The sequence below is a fragment of the Sinohyriopsis cumingii genome, chromosome 6, assembly GCF_028554795.1.
Source record: "Sinohyriopsis cumingii isolate HCF-2022 chromosome 6, ASM2855479v2, whole genome shotgun sequence".
Lineage (NCBI taxonomy): Eukaryota > Metazoa > Mollusca > Bivalvia > Unionida > Unionidae > Sinohyriopsis > Sinohyriopsis cumingii.
In genome coordinates this window covers 77,350,121-77,364,653 of record NC_142966.1, presented here as the reverse complement: position 1 = coordinate 77,364,653, position 14,533 = coordinate 77,350,121, and the positions used below count along the sequence as shown (strand labels likewise).

General features: G+C 34.1%; 1 protein-coding gene across 5 annotated transcripts in view; it reads right to left on the bottom strand.

The window, feature by feature from the left end:
• The window catches only part of LOC149797265 (excitatory amino acid transporter-like), an 81,667-nt gene extending 68,612 nt beyond the window's left edge, over positions 1–13,055 (bottom strand). The window contains exon 1 of one of the 5 annotated variants that reach the window (XM_089961972.1): positions 13,033–13,055. The gene's annotated coding sequence lies outside the window, so the exon portion shown is untranslated. The other 4 variants (XM_089961970.1, XM_089961969.1, XM_089961968.1 and 1 more) reach the window with 4 other exon arrangements.
• Positions 13,056–14,533: the final 1,478 nt, after the last annotated feature.

Genomic DNA, 14,533 nt, shown 5'->3' with positions numbered 1-14,533 from the left:
GTGGTCAAAGTGTCCACCTCAGATGTGGGAGGTTGCAGGTTTGAACCCTGCCTGGGTCATAGCAGAGACTTATAAAAATGGTACTAGCAGCTGCCTTGCTTGGAGTTCAGCATTAAAAGATTAGTGTTAGGACTGGTCAGCCTGGTGTCAGGATAGTGTGACTGAGTGGGACATTATGCTACATGTCTGCAGTATGATGCCCCAGTGCTAGACATCACTATAAACTGACCCACTGCAGACATTGTAGCAATATGACTGAAATTTTTTTAAAGCTACATTAAAAATCCAAATCACACACATACACACCTCACTTATTAAGTCTCTGTTCAGATATATTTTCCCTAACCATTGTTGTCCCAGATCTTTTTTATTTTGAAGATGACAGTTGTGTTTGTAAAAATTGTCTACCAGAGACTATATGTGAGACAACAAGTAATACTTACCTGACACAAAGATTAATAATTAAGCTAACTAGTTTGGTTATCATTCAAAATATAAGTTGGTAAGCAATGCCCCCATGTTTGGAGCAGCAAAATTTGGACTTTTTAAAAGTCAACAGGCTATCTAAAGTCACCAGGCAGTGATCAGAGATTCAGGCTAAATGCACTGATGGATCTGGGTTTATGCTGTCCATTCTGGTTCATATTTTTTCATGCAAATTGCCTACTCTGATTAGGCTGGTACATTATGGGATAGCATATCCTGGTTCTAGTACCATTTTGCACTTTTAGGCAGTTCACATATGTGTAATATGATACACAAATAAACAACCTTATCATTCTGTACCTAATGTGCAGTTCACACAAGTTGCACTATCATGTTTGAATTAATGCCAAATTCACATGTAGGCTGTGAAGGAAAAATAACATTTCTAGGTCATTTGATAATCTCACTTAGTGGGTCCCAGCAGTGAAACTCAATCCACTTCATCTAATCTTCCAAGAGGATGATAAGAATTATTTAAACAAAGAATTGTTCTCACCCATCAAATATTTTTTTTTTCCTTTTCCCTCAAATTCAAATTATGGCTACATGCTATGGATAAGGTAAACAGGATAATCCGGGCTGTTACAACTCTATGGTTACAAACTAAGTAACAGAAAAGAAGCAAAACCAACAAGTTTTGTAAAACTTAAAAAAGAATTTAATTATCAAAGTCAAAAATGAAAATGTGAGAGAAACTTACAGCATTAAGAATTGACTCCAGAATAATCCTGACAAAGTTCTACAAAAGTTCTTAATGAATGAAAAGGGTAATTATGGTAGAGAAAGTAAATAGGGTAATTAGGGTAGATATGGTAAATAGGGTAAATAAGGTAGAATGGGTAAATAGGGTAATTAGGGTAGACAGGGTAAATAGGGTAATTAAGGTAGACAGGGCAAAAAGGGTAATTAGGGTAAACAGTGTAGTTAGAGTAAATAACCTTTATAAGCTGAAAGAGTTGTTGCAGAAAATGAGGCCACATCAATGTGCAATATTAGTTTCATTTTGAGGGTGGCAATTTCATTTAAATATCACAGCTCTTAAAAACAATCTATTCCAATTTTTTAAATTCATTTTCAAAGAGAAAAGAGGTAATTTAATCAATGAGGAGAAGAAAAATATGATAAAATGTTTGAAGCATGTATGCACCAAATGAGGACAAAACAAGTATGCTTCCAAATGAGAGGACAAGTGCTTTTCCTGACCCCTGAATCAAATAAAAAATGAAGTTAGAAAGAAAGAAAGAAAGAAAGAAAGAAAGAAAGAAAGAAACAAACAAACAAACAAACAAACAAAGGAAGGAATTACTTACTTGTACATAAGCTATACATTAAGCAAATGAAACAATTGCTACAAAGGCACCCATTATGTTCTTTTATTGCTTTTTAATTTGGAATAAAAAAGAATGCAGTTAACCTATATCAAAATCCATGCACTTATGGCATAATATAAAATCAATAAATAAGTCAATATTTAATGAGTTCAAGTCTGAATAAAAGATATAATGTCCAAAGAAATTTAATAATAACTAAAATATAGCATTGGTAAAGATATAAAAACCTAAAGACATGAAATTCTTTTTCTTTATGTTGTGGGCAGGCTTTTCTGGTGGAACCAGCTATTAAAATTCAAGGGAAGCAACTTAGCTGCCTCACCACCACCACCACCACCACCACAATCCCATTCACCAAGAGAGAGCTGATGGTTTTTATTATTAGAATCTGTAATCCCAATCTTTGGCTGTTTTTTCTAATAAACAGCCATGTTAAAAAAAGGGCAATAAACAAAGAACAATTTTTAAGCTTAAAAGTAACAAAAATTGTAAGATCCACATACCTCAGTTTGTACTCAACATCAGAAGTTCCTGAGTCTTTCACACCTTTTTGAAGGTCATTAGCAGCCAAGGTGTAGCCTAGACACATGTGATTTTCATGTACTGAATGTGTATGCCACTGTATACCATGATCTGCATTATCATAATGCACAACCATATTAGTCCATAATGCAATTTTCTTGAAATCACAGATAGTCAATGAAAAGTGACTCTGACCTTTGGGTGCATTATGTAATGGTAGGTGTTAGTCTATGCTGTGAACAGCATCAAATATGCTACAGAAATATTAAGACCCATGAATATAAGCTATTATGTATGTATATATCAGCATAACTAAATCACATGATATTGTTAAGTCACATGTCATGGTTTACAACCAATATATGTTATTTTATGCATGCAGGTATTTCATGAGACATTGTACCTTGTGATTTCTCACCTTATCTGACTTACAACCAAGGAGGTTGTATGCCTGCAGGTAATTGACATTGTTAGATCACAAGATGGTGCAGAGTAATTTATACCTTATGATTTCTTGTGTTTTATGGTTCACTGGATCACTTAAATAATGTAGTTTATGACTGACCATGTAATTCAGCTCTGTTTGAACTTAATCACATACATCCAAATCTAACAGTCAGGAGAGCAAAAGACCTTTAATCTACAAGTTTGATCAAATCAGATCAAAATGATGGTCTCCAGAATGATAACAAGCAAATGTTACAGACAGATTGATGACAACACAGCACCATGCCATACACTCCTTCTGCCTTCTGTATTTCAGTTTTTCCCCAGAGGTAAATAAGATCCTTTAAACAGCATAAGAAAAGCACTGACATCATTTGGAATAGGTGACTAAAATTCAGGAACAAACATATGATGGTGCAGTTGGAAACCCATCTAAATAGTAACAGCATAGAGAAGTATATGAGATTAAAAAAACAAACAAACACATAAGCAATGGAATAATCATAACAGTGGTTCAACCAGCAGCTTCAAACAGCATTTCATTTGTCATCAGTCTCTGTAGAATCACTGTAACCACATGTCATATTAGTTATTTTCACAACAAAAATGTACTTTTAAGACTTTCTGATATCTCTTAAAAGGCACAATATGATGAATAAAACCATGCCTAATCTATTCTACATGAAATTTAAGAAACTTTTGTGGAAAAGAGTGCCCTGGCTCCAGACCTCCTCAACCAACACCCCCCCCCAATGAATGACTAGATAGTTCAATGACCGTATCATTTTTATTTACAGTACTCACTTCAAAGTCAAATCCAACTTCAAAAATCATAGACTCAGATCCCACATTGCATAAGTGTTCACAGATCTGGGTCTACTGGTATACAGTTGCTTTTTTTAATCAGCAGATAAAATAACATAGACCCTTATCTGCATTAAGTGACAACAGACTAGAGTCTGTGTTGTTTGTAGTCGCTAAATCCAAGTTATGTGCAAGTATATATTGTACCAGTTGAGGCATGTTGTGGAACAGTATAAAAATATGGCCTCTCAATTTTGGGCAAAATCATGTTACCATGATATCGAACTAACTGATATAATTGGTAATATTTTCAATCTTTCCGAACACAATCATACATCTTTCATCCAAAATTGTTGTGAATCTAACCTTGAAAGAACTGTTTCTCATATATTGTTTAGAAAATGGAAAAATGTTGCAGTGATGAATTTTAAGATGTAAGATCCCTTTGAAATGTTTGGTTTTATTTTTAGTTTAACTGGTTTGACCGGATTCACTATCTTTTTGTAACAATGAAACTACAAAGATGTGACCTGTTAAGTGAACTAAAGTAGATTTCTATGACTGGTATCTGAAACACACAGGCAAACACCAACCCAATCTTGTCCAAGTACTCAAGCTGGACAGAAAGATGGACAAAGTATGGCCAGATATGTAAAGTAGTTTTTCTTCCAAAATCATATCATGAGGCAGCAAGTATTTTTATTTTCTGATGTGGTTGATACGTTCAAAAGCATTTGTCATACTAACTGTAATTGCTTCCACAAAAACAGAATTTCATTCTGGTGACAAACTGAATATGTGTGCATTGTCACAGAAATAAAATTTAAAAGATAATATCAACTCATCATCCTATTTCATCCCACGTTAAAGAAATAAATGAACACTGAATTTGAAATAGAATTTTCTGCCTCCATCTAAGTATATATCCTCCAGACCAGGCCACTCACTTAGCACATGTACATAACCTCTGGACCAGGCCACTCACTTAGTTCACAATCTCCAGACCTCACCATTCACTTCGTTCATAACCTCCAGACCTCACCACTCACTTAGTTCATAATCTCCAGGTCAGGCAACTAATTATTTCAGAACTTCCAGTTGTTGTTTGGGGTTTGACACAATTTCTTAGCACAAGATAAACTATACATGGTGGCCAGTGTAAATGGTGGAGGAAGAACCCAGGAAAACCCCGGTAAGAACCACTGACCCATGGGAAGTTACTGACAAGCTTTCTCACATATATATCCACATTGGCCAAACCTGAGACTCGAATTCATGCAGGCAAAGGTGAGATGGCAAAGCTGAATGTTTTGGACCACTCAGCCACCCAAGGCCTAGGTCACTCATTTAGTTAAAAATCTCCAGACCTGGCCACTAACTTAGTTCATAGCATCCAGACCAGGTAACTTAGTTCATAACCTCCAGACCAGGTCACTTAGTTCATAACCTCCAGGCCAGGCCACTTAGTTCATAACCTCCAGGCCAGGTCACTTAGTTCATAACCTCCAGGCCTGGTCTCTTAGTTTATCACCTCCAGTCTAAGCTACTTAGTTCATAACCTCCCATCCAGGTCACTTAGTTCATAACCTCTAGACCAGGTCACTTAGTTCATAACCTCTAATCTAAGCAACTTAGTTCATAACCTCTAGACTAGGTCTCTTAGTTCATAACCTCATGGAAATGCCACTAATTTAGTTCATAACCTGAAGGTCAGACCACTAACATAGTCAATAAAGTACCAGTAATTAAGGTAATAGAGTGCACCTTTCTCATTTCTGTGCCCTAGGGAGAATTTACTACAATAGAGAAAATGATAAATATATTTATTTGCCACAGAGGAAGTTAGGATACATGGCAAGACAACAACAGTACAGGCGATGATAAAATAATTATATTGAAAAACAAACCTCCTATTTTTGTCAAAAATAGTATCTTGTACTGAATCTGTATGATCTCAAGCACCAAAGTTTGAAAACAAAATTAGGGATGGAATAAGTAAATAAATAAATAACTCAAACAAATTAAAGTGGAGACTAAAGTTTGCATCAAAACTCATTTACAAAAGGGGAAAGTTTAATTAGTATCTACTTTACCATGATGAAGGCCATAAAATTCCAATAACCTTGGTCAAAAGAGTAAGACTGATATCAATAATTTTTAAGATGACTGAAATTGCAACCATACTGGATATATGACACACACATTTTGTAGACTTTGAGAATGACCTCATATAGTACATGGTGAAATATATACATAGTGACCCTACATCAGCTTGTCATGGTAAAGCTTAATCTAAACAAATAAACATATGCTGACAAAAATATCTCTGGATTAAATGACAATATGATACAGTATGTCATGCTCACATGATGGTATGCATTGTGAAGACCAATTTGATACAGAATGTCATGCTCACATGATGGTATGCATTGGGAAGACCAATATGATGTAGCATGTCATACTCACATGATGGTATTCATTACAAAGGTCAATATGATACAGTATGTCATACTCATATGATGGTATTCATTATGAAGAACAATATGATATAGTATGTCAAACTCACATTATGGTATGCATTGTTAAGACCAGTATGATACAGTATGTCATACTCATATGATGGTATTTATTGTGAAGACCAACATGAAACAGTATGTCATATGCACATGATGATATCGATTGTGAAGACCAACATGATACAGTATGTCATACTCACATGATTGTATTCATTATAATGGCCATTATGATACAGTATGCCATACTCACTTTATGATATGCATTGTGAAGACCAATATGATATAGTATGTCATACTCACATGATGGTATTAATTATGAAGACCAACATGATACAGTATGTTATACTCATATGATAGCATGTTTGGTAAACTGTACTTATGTTACCTTGAAGGACAATGAATTGGATCAGTGTAATCTTTAATTTTGGGGTCAAATTAACTTTGTTACATTAACATTTCAAGAGTTCAAACAGAGTCATTGAATAGCAGTACCAGGATTACCAGTAATTAAATTACTTGCTTAGCCCCAGTGTCATGCATTTAGTTTTCATAGCCCTATAGTGTATAGCATCATATTCTCCAGGTTGTCTGCTAGCATTATATTGCTGTAATTTCAGTAGTTTATCCATTTCAAGGTTTATGCAAAATGTTTTTGCATAAACCAAACATGAAATATTCTCTCTAAATATGGAAATATTTTTAATGTAGATTTTGCCCCATTTGTGTTTATCTGTATAGGCTGGTGTGTTTTTTAAATAACTTTGTGGACGGCAATGTGAGAAATATAATCCTTCTCTATGCATTAGTATTGGATAGGAAAATTCCACCCGTGGGATCAGAATTGTTTATTACATACCAGCAAAGCCTTGAGTCTGACACAAAATTCTGACTTAACTGAAAGGAATCTATTAATCTGTGACCTTGGAAAACTTGGAACAACTGAAAATCTGAGCTTTTGGAGTGCAGAATATTTTTTACTACCATATATACTTGCTAATAAGTCAAGTCAAAATGCAAACAACAAAAGATCCTGACCCGCCGTAGCATAATGCACCTGAAGACCAGGGTATACGTTACTTGTTCTACTGATTACTCCTAACAAATTGTACAGACCCAGATCTGCTGGCCCATTATGCAATGACAGATCTGGATCTGTGCAGTCAGACTTCACTAATAAGCAAGTATAGATGGTATGCTGCAGTTGTAGGGTTATTAAGGCTTTCCACCTGTTTGGAATTTCAAGCTTTAAATATGCAGGACTCAAATTTTGATTTTCAAAATGATGTACAGGCTGGCTTCTAAACTTGTCAATAAACCATCATTGATGATACATACATTCAGTGATAAAAAGATAAGGATGAATTCAAGAGAAAAATATACCCTTGCAATGTTAATACCTTACCATGAGTGCTGAAAAAAACTAACCTAAATGCAAAATGTAACTGCAATAAGGACTTGTGACCTATATGCAGAACTTAATTTCTATAAGGACTGATGACCTACATGCAAAAATTAACTGCAATAAGGACTCATGACCGAAATGCAAAGCTTAGTTTCTATAAGGAATGATGACCTACATGCAAAACTTAACAGTTGTAAGGACTAATGACCTAAATGCAAAACTGAATTGCTATAAGGACTGATGACCGAAATGCAAAACTTAACTGTTATAAGGACTAATGAACTGAGGAATGGAATTATTTACAGATGAACAAGGTGTTGATTCCAACAATGATCAATATCAAATCAAATCTCAAGTTAAAATATGATCAATGCCCTCACTGCCCCCACCCTTCTTCAAGTTGTACATTATAAGATTCTCAGGTTTATGAGTACAATTAATACATTGTACCCTGTCAGAACATCTTTGTTTCATATGTTTAATGTACTTCTGCACTCCAATCTGTAAACTTGTAATGTTATACATTTGATCTTATTCTGTTATATAATCTTTCTTTCATACAATAAAATGTGTAATTTTGAAAGTCAAAAGTTACATGCAAAAACTGTAGGGAAAAAAATTAAAATTTACCTGTAGAAATATGAAGTCATGCATGTCCCACACAACAACAGACTACTCTGTGACAGCTGGGCAAGCTCAACAACAACCCTTATTACCAGTCAGGAGAAAGGTCATTCACATTTGTTGTGATTTATAGAGTAATTTTCACACATATATATTACTTACCTTGATCCACAAGCTAGCAACAGGAATGTGCAGGAAAATGAAACAAATTAATGAAGAAATAGTATTTCAAGTCACACTGACATGGAATCAGGCATTGTGTGATTTATAATATAGTACATGCAACCTGAAGACTGTTATTGTAGATCACAATAACAAATAAGTTATGTCACTTAGTTCATGTTATCACACCTGCAAAATTTTCCATTACTAATGCATACACTCACTCATAAGTCAGGTTCAACTGTAAACTGCATAGACCAATATCTGCCATTGCAGGTACTGGTAGATCTGGGTCTATACAGATTAACAAACATCATAGACCCGAAACTTTTTGGCACATTATGCCATGGCAGATCAGGGTCTATAGTGTTTGGTTCTGGACCTGGCTTATAAGTGAGTAAATATGGTATGTAATTAGAGCTGTGTTTATTCAAGTGAGAAGGTTGGTGTGACATTTTTATCAATTGATAGGACAACAGTCAGAAGAGTTGGTTAGTGCATTTTCTATTTCACCTGTTTTGTATTTAAATATTTTGTGAAGGATATACTTATGTAAATATTTACACACACTATAATTATGGTTTATACCATCTCAGAAATAAATATCTGATAGTTTTTCATTATTGTACATGAACTTAGACCCCCCCCAAAAAAAAAAATATGTGTGTTACTTATTGCACTGGTTTTTCTAATTAGGAAAGGTAGGAAAATTATATATATATTTATGTCATAATATACTAAGCACTGCAAGTACTGGCTAAACTGGCTCAATTAAATGCATAGATCAATTTCAGAATTTTTAAAAGTTTTTAAATTTTTCTTTAACCCAGGGGAAAAAAAAGTTTATTTTGAAAGGGGAAATAGCTCCACTGACGTATCCACATATCTACTTATCCAAGTATATATGCATCTAATAACTTACGTATCCACCTACCCACACAAAGTTTGAGGGCCAAAAGAGGTGAGACAATAGAGTTTGGAAAGAAAAAAGCGAAAGGGCCAAGAAGAAAAGCTACAGTGAAGTTGGAGTGAACTGGAAATAAGTAAGTTATGAAGTTATACAAGGCAATGACTTTGATTGTTCACTCAGTTCTATGATGAACCAGTTCTATTTTTTAAAACAGATCGGTTATTTATATAAATATATTTGTGTTTGAAATTCAGTGAGTGATTTATTTCAAAAGAGAGGTGTATCTTTCTAATGTAACGTATTATCACAGTTGTTTATATAATTGATTAAATTGTTGTATTTCATGTACGGGGGCTCATGTCAATCTGTTCTATATATCTGCTCAGATCTCTATTTATTCCATCTATAAGTTTCACACTTTATATTAATATTTACTCGATTTGGGCAACAACACTGAAGGTGATCACCCTCTAGATAACGATAACCAAATAAAGTGGACACCTTGTAAGAAGGTAAATTCCGACAATCAACCACACCAACACCTTCAACCCCCACATGTACCACATCTTCCATTCAGAATAGTTTGTCTGAATGAGAGGAAACAATCAGTCACTTTTACAGGATGGCACGCCACTGTTTACATTAGTGAGCTTTTTCAATATTGGCTGGAAATTCTTTGTGGATTTAAAAAAGCAGTACACATATGACAGCCCTAATCATGAAACTTTTACAAAATCTGAAAAGAGACTTCAATTCAAATCAGAGGGATTTTTTCATTGAACCAATTTTAGAGTGTAAAGGGGACAAAACCAGCTGCAATAGAATGAATTTAAATTTATTTATAATTAAATCAAATGTTTCATATACAACCAAACCAGCATGCCATTTATAATTCCTTATAGGTCCAGCCCTAATGCCAAAAACATAAACCCTGATCTACCACTGCATAATGCACTAGCAGATCAGGGTCATTGTTGTTTGTTCTACCAATGACTCCAAGCAAAGATCGTACACCCAGATCTACCAGAACATTGTACACAACAGCATATTTAGGGCTATGTAATTTGTGCAGTTTGCAGAAATTACATTCGACTTATATGGAATGATATATGGTAATTGCATATAACACTTATTAGGATTGTCTGTGAAAGGCAAGTGACCTCATTTCTCAATCATTACAATTGTCTGTGACAAGCAATTGACCTCATTTCTCAATCATTACAACTGCCTGTGAAAAACTATTGTAATTTTGGCCCCAGTACCTATTTAAATATCATGGCATCACATCTTATTCACAAAAAGCATATGATCGCATCTCTGCTATCATAAAGTACATACAGTGAAACCTATCTACAGCATGATGCACTGAGTGCCACTGAGCTATATGCTATTGTAAAATATGGTGCATTTATGATACAATACATTTTTCAATGATTAGTAGCCTGAAATTAAAAACCTGAGTGCAACAATGTGAAACAAAATAATCCAGAGAATATAACAAGTTTAAGAAAACTGACTATCTCACTGTCACAGGCAAGTTTCTCTCATTAACAATTAAGTAACAGGCAAATTTAAAACCCTTTGTAGCAGAAAATTAATTACTGCAGTAATATTAAAAGACAGTCTTCCCCACGTCTTGAGCTTATTGCATTTGTTGAACACATGACTTAATCCAGTCCTAGACTCTGAGCCTGTCTTCAACAGTAAAAGCTTCACCTTTGCAGGTCCTTTTATTTATTCCTAACTCTAAAATACATTACTACTTTGATGCCTAATTGTTTCAATAACTACATTATGGATAATTATTAATGAACAATAGGGTATTTTTTTTATTAATGGATGATATTATTCACTGGTTGGTTGATTCCCTCTGACAACATGGCCAAGCCACATATGCATGATTAGAAATTACTCAATTAGGTAGGTAAATTTATTTATAAATTCATTTGATAATCTTTTTTACAGCCACATCATTATTTAGTGTGTGGTTTTGAATGACAGTAGACTGAGTAGGTATCCACTGCCTTTTCTTTACCATGGATTGTGCAACTATTATACACTAGAGTTTGTACAAGTATTGTACATGTGATACATAGAAGGCAAACAAATAAATAATTATGGTTTCATTATTCATGGTTTCATAATAATTAGATTAACAGCAATCGGCCTTTCTTAAAGAGCTGATGGCTTTCAAGGAAGATCAAAATGCAGGGGCTGAATACTGAAACAATTAAAATGCACATTCACAAAAAGATGCTTTTAACATTGTTATTCATCTAAAGAAGGATAGTGATAAAACATTTTTTATTCAAGAATACAACTCATTTTGTAGAATTATTAACCAACTATTGTTTGCTTTGTCATTAAAACTATGTACCAATTTGAAAAATTGGTGGTATTACTGTAACATATTTGTATGTCTGTATGTATGTCTATATGTCTATCTGTCTGTCTCTGTGTGTGTATGCATGTATGTATGTATGTATGTATGTATGTATGTATGTATGTATGCATGATGTATGTATGTATGTATGTATGTATGTATGTATATATGTATGTATATATGTATGTAGGTAGGTAGGTATGTAGGTAGGTAGGTAGGTAGGTAGAAAGTAGCAGTAGAAAACATAGCACTGTGACATATTTTACAACAGTAGAAGATGTATAAATAAAACTGACATGTCTTACAGCAGTAAAACATATCAATAACAGTGACATGTCTTATAGCAGTAGAACACATGTCGATAACAGTGACATGTCTTACAGCAGTAGAAACATATCTATAAGAGTGACATGTCTTACAGTAAGTAGTACATATATCAACAACAGTGACATGTCTTGCAGCAGCAGAACACATAATAGCAGTGACATGTCTTACAGCAGCAGAACACTGGCACACACCACAGTACTTATGGCCACACAAAAAACCCCAACCTCCAATTGTTTTAAATAAGTATCCCTGGCTTAGTGTCTAAACTGAAAGCATAGGTCTACAATGCAAGCATCCCTTACAGAATGGTCTAACTTCAAATCATATTTTTAAAGAGCTTAATAAGTGAATCTGGCAGCTTTGGTTTTGAGCCCATGCATATGTGTAGTTCTTATTCCAGCCTTATTGAAAAATAGAGTCCCATGAAGATGCAAAACAACAACAACAACAACAGTACTTTGTTTTATGGATCTGCATGGCTGCAGGGTAAAATATTTACAACATTTCTGGTATTTACTCAATAATAATCAGCAATGACAGTGACAAAAGTGTCTGGTTAACACGGTACAGGAAGATTTACATTTGAAAGAAGGAAAAAACATTTGTTTACTACTCTATACAAAGGAATGCTTTTAAATTAAGGTCATAAATACAATGTAAATAGACATATGATTTTAGTTGTAACCATTTATTGCTCTTAAAAAACTGGAATAAATACCAGTGGAAGAATACAAATGCGTCAAAATTAGTGTTCTCTCAAGACAGGCAGTCTTATGAAAGGTCATAACACTAAAATCAATGATCACTCAAGACAGACAGTCTTATGAAAGATTATAACACTCAATATAATCAATAAATCAGAATATGTACTGAAAATCTGGTCTAGATAAGTGGTGTCTCTAGCAGTGGTCTTTTATGATAGGTTCATACTGTTTTTAATTTTTAATTAATTTAGTTTATCAATGTGCCTTTGTACAAGAATTCCCTATTTTGGTGCATTCCATTGTTGCAATGAGCTGTCATTATATGTCTCACTTGTTGAATAAGGTACCTTTGTTGCTAACCATAGATAGGTCCCTAATGAGATTTTTCTTTCAAAAATTATTAGCAGGTCTTACCTGCATGAAGCCCAGTATTATCCTGTTATCTGTTGGAGTTGCTGCAATCTGTGGAGTAACTCTTTAATTGCACAGGTTATTGACATTACCTTGACCCAAAAAGAAGAAGAAAAAAAAGTAAGGGAAGGGAAGTAATATCAACAAATAGATTTAGGGTACTGACCATTTCAAGTTTGGAGGGGGAGGATGGGATTTTCTTTTGAACCAAGATATTTTTTTATTTTAATGAAAGATCTTTTTTTGTACAAATAATATAGTCATATAATTAAGTTTATTTCTTCAACAAATCAGAGCAAGAACATCTTTTTAAACTATCTAAAGGCTGAAAATTTTATTTTTTAAAAAATAGGCTTCCAGCCTCCTTCCTTTAAAAATGGTTGATCCTTTAAAAAGACCAGCTAAACTGTGATAGTTCAGAGAGTGGGCCTGAGACTTGGTAATTTAAGTCTGAATGAATTCCAGAGGCTTATGGGAAAAGACTGGAATACCATACTATTCCTGATAAACTTCCAGCAAATATGTGTGTTTAAATACATCTAAATAGTCTTCTTATAAATTTGAATTATTAAGATTCAAAAGGTTAATAATATCGTTGCTACTATAAAGGAAGATTTTCACTCTCATGACCTTGGGAAGGAAAATTCTCATTGACACCATACTGTCATTCTACGCCTGCATGGCTAGTAGCAGTTGTAGGTGCAACTTGAGATTACCACTAAAGAATGTTAGAAATGGGTGAACAAAGGCCAAGGGGTGAGAAGACCACTTCTAATGCAGCATTAAGAAATAAAACTGGTTTGCTTCATTCACTGTTTAATTAAAACAGGCCAGCTGTAAAATAAATTACATATGCAATTTGAATAGGAAATTCAATGATGTAGGAACTGTATTCTAAAACTAATTATAGGCAGGGATCATTTTACTTTTCTAAAATAAAGAAAATCTCTTTAAATCTGAATTCTAGAGATATATGGGGGAAAGAAAATTGTAAGAACTCCCCTTTTACTTGAATACTGTAACTATCTCAATCTGAGATATGTCCTGGTTTTAAAAAGATGCAACATGACTAACACTGGAAATGTGATAGGAGACAGCTGGACTGCACGTATAAATGAGGATATACAGTACTATATTTAGCAGATTTAATTGTAGTTCTTAGATTTGTTTGACAACTGAATGCCTTGACTGGTGCAAATTGAAATGAGTGATTAACACTAGTTAAGAATGCAAGCCTGACAGGTATGTATCAACATAAAAAAGAACACTTAAAATGGATTTAAAAATATGCATATGAACATAAACATGGCAAATATCAAACTGTGACAACAGAACATGCAGCCTATGTCAATATATAACTGCAAAGTTTCTAAGGATTTCATCCAAAGTACATTGATGACACGGAAATTATCATATACATATGTTTAACTGATGCCATAAAGAGGCAATATAACAAATGCATCAGAGCATGCTGGCGTCATGTCTATAATGTCTGCCAATTTGG